The sequence below is a fragment of the Canis aureus genome, chromosome X (assembly GCF_053574225.1).
Source record: "Canis aureus isolate CA01 chromosome X, VMU_Caureus_v.1.0, whole genome shotgun sequence".
NCBI classification, from domain to species: domain Eukaryota; kingdom Metazoa; phylum Chordata; class Mammalia; order Carnivora; family Canidae; genus Canis; species Canis aureus.
The window spans coordinates 10,009,791-10,017,229 of NC_135649.1; the positions used below are offsets into that span (position 1 = coordinate 10,009,791).

General features: G+C 34.2%; 1 non-coding gene across 1 annotated transcript; it reads right to left on the bottom strand.

The window, feature by feature from the left end:
* Nucleotides 1-239: 239 nt before the first annotated feature.
* LOC144309331 (U6atac minor spliceosomal RNA) lies at nt 240-369 on the bottom strand. Its single transcript, XR_013375373.1, has one exon. It is a non-coding gene; the product is annotated as a U6atac minor spliceosomal RNA (small nuclear RNA).
* Nucleotides 370-7,439: the final 7,070 nt, after the last annotated feature.

The window sequence follows — 7,439 nt, forward strand, 5'->3', positions numbered from 1 at the left end:
ATACATATTTATTGCCATTTTGTTACTGGTTTTACAGTTGTTTTTGTAGTTCTTTGTTCCTTTCTTCTCTTGCTTTCTTCCCTTGTGGTTTGATGATATGCTTGGATTACATTCTCTTCATTTTTTTGTTTATCTATTACAGGTTTTTGATTTGTGGTTACCACTAGGCTCATATATAACATCTTATGCATATAGCAGTCTATATTAGATTGATGGTCACATAAGTTTGAACTCATTCAAAAAAATGATGGTTAGATGCCATGAAGTAGATGGCAATGCCTTAACCATATGCATCGTGTCAGTCCTGAGGTGTGAGTCCTCTTTCACTCTTGTCAGGGGGAATGCTAACCTTCTCTCTGTTCATAACACTGAAACCAGATTTTTAACATAGGATTGTTTATTTGGAATCTGACCTCATTTCAGTATCTCACACTAATACTCAGTTACATTGCATGACGGATATAATAGGAAATAAGGTAAAAAAATATAGCAAGCACTTGTGAAATGACTTAATTTATAAATAATGGTTATAATAATATCAATAATAATAATACCAATCACATTTTAAGAGAAATTGGACATTATCCCTCTTCTAATGATGGAAAACTCTTAAAAAAGATGACATTGAGATTTGTACTTGTAGCCAGGCAACAAAACGTCCCCTAGTGATCTCTGCCTCTTGGTATCCAAACCCTTGTGTATTTCCCAGGATTGGCATGTGTGTCCAATAAAATGTGGCAGAAGTAGTGGCATGTCACTTCTGAGATTATGTTATAAAAGACACTATAACTTTGTCTCTCTCTCTCATTACTCACTCTGGGGGAAGTCATATCATATAGTAAAAAACTATATGATAATGTCTGTCTCTTGAGGAACCAAATAATTTTGCCAATATCCATGTCTGTAGGCTTAGCAGTGAATTCTTCAAGCTCAATCAAGTTTTCAGATGACTGTAGCCCTGGTGGGCTTCTTGACTGCCACCTCATGAGAGACCTGAGTCAGAACCTCCCAGCTAAGCTTCTCCCAGATTATTGACATTCAGAAACTGTATGACATGATCAGGTGATACTTTTGGGGTAATTTGTTATACAGCAATAGATAACTAATACAGATTTGGTGACTGGAAGCAAGGTAATGCTGTAAAACACACCTAAAATATATGGTCGGCTTTGGAAAAATATTAGTGTTTTCCAAGGTTCTGATTTTAGGTCAAATTTCTTACTCTAGACACTCTTCTCTGCATGATATCATCTACTCTTCTGGATTTAGCTCTAATCTGGGTATGAATGACTCCAAAACATGTATTTCCAGTGTAGGTATTTCTTCTGAGTTCCATGCTCATATTGCCAACTTCCTACTTAACATTTCTTTTTTAAAAAATTAAATTAAATTTTTAAATTTTATTTCCTACCTAACATGTCTATCCACATTTCCAATAAGCACCTATAGCTTAACATGGCATTTATGGAATTTATCATTTCTACTTCCCAAATCAGCTCCTTTTCTTATACACTTTGTTTCAGATTGGGACACCCCATTCTCCTCAGTCACCTGTTCTAGAAACCTAGTTATTTTTTCCATTTTCCACATTTAAATTCTTTTCCTGCTGATTTAAACTCTTAATTATTTCCTGGATTTGCACCACTTCTGTATCCTTTCTAAGTAACTCTTCTCTATTTGCTTCTTTCATCTGAATTGTTACAACTGTCACCTAACTAGACTCACTAGCTCCAAGCTTGCCCCTATAAAATCCATTTTCCACACAGTAGCCATTATTATGTTTCTAAATTGCATATATGATCTCTTTATCCTGTATTTAAAATCTTTCAGTGGATATTTATGTACCTCTGGATAAAGTCCAAATTCCTCACTATATTTAAAACAGTTCCTGTGCTCTTGCCCTTAACTATATTCCCAGATTAATTTATTGCTTACCTATCTCTTAGTACACACTTGAATAAAAGTGGTTGTTATATTTCTTCAAGCACAAGATTTTTCCCCCATTATGCTCTTGTATATATTTCCTCTACTTAACATGCCATTGGCTTACATTTTAGTCTAGTTTACTCCTCTTCTTTTAGCCATAATGTATAATAACCTCCTCTGGGTAACCACTATACATTTCTTTTCCAGAATGGCTTAGGTGGCCCTTCTTGACCCTCCCATAATCTCTGGAGCTATCATGATAAAAATTTTATTTTATTAAAATTGTCTGTTTTCATAAATATCTCCATAACAAGGCTGTACTCCTTAAGGATAGGGCTTATGTCTTAATTATCTTTTATTCCAAATGCCTAATACTGTGACTGGCTCAATATGATTTTATTTCTTGAATACCATCAGGAGTTGACAACTGATTAGAGGTTATAAGCTGAGGGAAATGCTAGGCAAGGGTAAAAGATGATTCAAGAAGAAATGAGAGCCAGTGATTCTTAAACTCTACTGTTGATAAGAATCAACTGGTAAACTTGTTAAAATGCAGATTCCCTAACCTCACCCCTACATATTTCTAATTCTTTAAATCTAAGCTAGGTCTCAGGAATCTGCATTTTTTTAAAGATTTTATTTATTTATTCATGAGAGACACAGAGAGAGAGAGAGGCAGAGACACAGGCAGAGGGAGAAGCAGGCTCCATGCAGGGAGCCCGAGGTGAGACTTGATCCCGGGTCTCCAGGATCACGCCCTGGGCTGAAGGCAGGCGCTAAACCGCTGAGCCACCCAGGGATCCCAGGAATCTGCATTTTTAGCAAACACCCAAGTCCCTCTGCTGCTGAGGTTTTCTGCCCAATAGTTTGGGAAACATTGGCTTAGAAAATTAAGTTATAAAGTAATTTAATGTTTTTGTAGTTTATCATATATGTCCATTTTTCTTATCTATTGTTTCAGGTTTTATGGTATATAAATAAACTTTGTTGCATTTAAACACCATTTTATCATTTTAAATGTAAAATTAAACCCCACCCTCCACTAAGATTTTCAAAAGCAAGTAAGTTTCAACTCTTCTGTATGTAATATGGGTCTGCAGTTCACAAATAAGTCGTAAAGAAAGGGCTGTCATAAACATTCATGTTTGAATATTAGTCTCTTTGTTGTGCTACCAGCATTAGTTAAAATAGTGAAACTAAATTCCCTTCAAAGAAGGTCAAAACACGCATGGATTTTTTTCAAGCTTAAGTAATCTGTTTCTTGCTGAGATTTTAGGAAATTTAAAAATCATAAAGTACACAGAGACAAGGTCTGCAACAACTATTTTAGAATAATAATTTAGTTGAGAATAAACTAAATTAGTGAGTACTCAAGTGCCTATGTAGTCAAACTAATGTCAATTTTATTTGTATATGGATAAAGTTAATTTCAAAGATGTGCATGTGTGGATTTTATTACTTCTGTACCTTTTGAAAATAACATGGCCTTAATGTTATTGGATGGAAATGGAATAAAATATGTATTCCAAATTATGCTCAATAAATATTTAGACGAAACCCTGTCTGCTGAGAAGGAGCAATAATATCCACAAGCAAGGAAATTAATAAGTTGCACACTTGCAGTCAAAATGCTTTTAAAATCTTTTTAAAACAGTAACACTAAGGAAAACAGCTAGCTATTTTCAACATTGGCAAGCATGTTGATAGCAACTTTTATTTTAATCCCCAGAATTGGACATTGAACAAACAAAATTGTGGTTATATGCTTTTGGATACTTGGTCTGAAATTAGGATACATTGCTATGACACACTTGTGATTTAGTTATGACTTCAAGTATTGAAAAATCAGGTTTCTTTTTTTACTGATCTTATTAACAACAAAAAATGGATTAGAATATTATTCCACGAAAAAATCAGAATCTTAAATATAATCAAAATTGCTCTTATTGCAAAGGTAAAAATTGTGATACATAGACTAATGGACTGATGACCATAAAAATAAAGGTAAATTAATCTATCATAAATAAATCCAATAACCAAATGCAAAAAGAAAAAGAAAAAGAAAAAGAAAAAACTAGATGTCTCAAAAAAAAAACTGAGAAATAAAAATTGTAGGTGAATGAAAAGCTTAGAAAGTATCCACAAAACTGATGTTTTTCAAGGAAAATATGTTACCAAATTGACGTAAAGATAGAAAATCTGAAAAGACCAAAAACATAAAAGAAATGTTTTAAGTGTAAAAATTCCTAGAAGACTCTGGGCTAAGAAAGATTTAACTATGAGTCATTTCATTTCTTCAGAGAATACTTTCTTATGTTGTTAATGTGTTTCAGAGCATAAAGAAAGGAAATTAACCCAATAAATCCTATGGAGCTAGTATAACACTGAAAAAGATTTTAAGAAAAAGATAGTTTAAATTATAGCTGGATCTTATTTATGGTCATGCAAAATAGAGATGCATGAATGAAATATAAATTCTGGCAAGTGGATTTAGCAATATACTGAAATCATGTATTGACCTTGGGAGTATTTATTCAGATTGTAGGAATTGTTCAGTATTTGGAAAATCATCAGTAACACGTGAAAAATAACATCAATATAATTAATACTGAAAAGATATCAGGTTGAAGAAATCTTCTAGTTTGTTGAGTATTTTTATCATGAATCCCAGAGCTAACATCAAACTTAATGGTGAAAGACCAAAAGTTTTCCCTCTAAGTTCAGGAATAAGACAGGGATATCAATTATTCTTCAACCCTACATTGTACTGGAAGTTTCTCCAGGAAAATTTGGCCATAAAATGAAAGAAAAGTTATCTTATTTGCAAAGGAAGACATGAAATTATCTCTGTTTGAAGATAAGATGATCTGATACTTAAAAAACACTAAGTAACACACACACACACACACACACACACACACACACACAGTCTTGGCGTTAATAAGCAAGTTCAACAAAGTTGCAGGGTATAATATCAAAATACAAAACTCAGTGTTATTTCTACACACATTCCTAGAAGAAGAATTGCTAATGTAAATATTATACACATTTTTGCCTTCGGTAGATACTGACAAATCACTTTCCATAGTGGTTATCTCACTTTTCATGGCCATACATGTTATGTGAAAATGCTGAATTTCATGCACCATACCCAGTGGTGAGGATTTTGTTCTATTACTATTTTAAATTTCCCTCTTCTGACAAATACCCACCATTTGCTTCGAGGTGGATGGAACTGGAGGGTATTATGCTGAGTGAAAGAAGTCAATCAGAGAAGGACAAACATTATATGGTCTCATTCATTTGGGGAATATAAAAAATAGTGAAAGGGAATAAAGGCGAAAGGAGAAAAAATGAGTGGAAAATATCAGAAAGGGAGACAGAACATGAGAGACTCCTAACTCTGGGAAACGAACTGGGGGGAGGGAGGGGAGGTGGGCGGGGGGCAGGGAGCAGTGACTGGGTGACGGACGGGCACTGAGGAGGGCACTTGACAGGATGAGCACTGGGTGCTATTCTATATGTTGGCAAATTGAACACCAATAAAAAATAAATTTATAAAAAAAAGAAGTTGCTACAGCCAATGTCAAAGAGGTTCCTGCCCATTTTCTCTAGGATTTTAATGATTTCATGTCTACATTTAGGTTTTGAATTTATTTTTGTGTATGGTGTAAGAAAGTGGTCCAGTTTCATTCCTTTGCATGTAGCTGTCTAATTTTCCCATCATCATTTATTGAAGAGACTGTCTTAAAAAAAAATAAATAAAAAAAAGAGACTGTCTTTTCCCCCTTGTATATTCTTTCCTGCTTTGTTGAAGATTAATTGACCATAGAGTTGTGGGTTCATTTCTGGGTTTCCTATTCTGTTCCATCGAACTTTGTGTCCATTTTTGTGCCAGTACCATACTGTTTTGATCACTAAAGCTTTGTAATATAACTTGAAGTCCAGAATTGTGATGCCTCCAGCTTTATTTTTCTTTTTCAAGGTTGTTTTGGCAATTCAGGGTCTTTTGTGGTTCTATACAAATTTTAGGATTGTTTGTTCTAGCTCTCTGAAAAATGCTGTTGGCATTTTGATAAGGATTGTGTTAAATGTGTAGATTGTTCTGGGTGGTATAGACACTTTAACAATATTTGTTCATCTGATCCATGAGCATGGGATGTCTTTCCATTTCTTTGTGTCATCTTAATTTCTTTCATCAGTATTTTATAATTTTCAGAGTACAGTTCTTTCACCTCTTTGATTAGATTTATTCCTAGGTATCTTGTTGGTTTTGGTACAATTGTAATTGGGTTTGATTCTTTAAAGTTCTCTTTCTGCTGCTTCATTATTGGTTTATAGAATTGCAACAGATCTGTGTACATTGATTTTGTATCCTGCAAACTTTACTGAACTTGTGTATCAGTTCTAGCTGTTTTGGGGTGGTCTTTCATGTTTTCTGTATAAAAGTATCATGTCATCTGCAAATGGTAAAAGTTTTACTTCTTCCTTGCCAATTGGATGCCTTCTATTTCTTTGTGTTCTCTGATTCCTGAGGCCAGGATTTCCAATACTGTGTCAAATAACAATGGTAAGAGTGGACATCCCTGTCTTGTTCCTGACCATAGATGAGGAATGTTCAGTTTTGCCCCATTGAAGATATTAGCTGTGGGTTTTTCATAGATGGGACTTTATTATATTGAGGTATGTTCCCTCTAAACCTACTCTGTGGAAGGTTTTTATCATGAATGGATGTTGTACTTTGCCACATGCTTTTTCTGCATCAATTGAAATGATCATATGATTCTTATCCTTTCTTTAATTAATGTGATGTATCACTTTGATTGATTTGATAATATTGAACCACCTTGCAATCCAGGAATAAATCCCATTTGATCACGGTGAATGGTTCTATTAATGTATTGGTGGATTCAGTTTTCTAGTATTTTTTGAGACTTTTGCATCCATGTTCATCAGGGATATTGGCCTATAGTTCTATTTTTTAGTGGAGTTTTTATAGGGTGACAGACCTTTAATTGGTAGAACAAGGGTCCAAACTCAGGTATATTTAGTTCCAAAGCATGTACATTTTCTAGTATAGTACATTTGGTTTTCAGTTCAAAAATCATTTATTGACAACCTCCTATGCATGAGGTATGCTAGTGACAACACATATAGTGATGTATAAATGATATGGCCACTACTCCAGGGGAAGATACAGTCTTATGGGAATACATAGTCAACAAGAAAAATGCATGATAAATTTAGATAGTGATATGAAGAAAACAGGACAAGTTAATAATAGAGAGTAACTGGAGAAGAACATTAGATAAAGTGTCCCAATGTACCTCTTTGAGGACAGTTGAGCTGACACTTGAATAATGAGAACAAGTTAACTATCTGAAGAACATGAGGAGGGATGTTCCAGGAAGAGGAAATAATTGCAAGTACAAAGGCCTTGACACAGGAACAAACAACATAATCTAGAAAGAGAACTAAGGGGATTTAGACATTTGCAATCTATTTTGGTGACA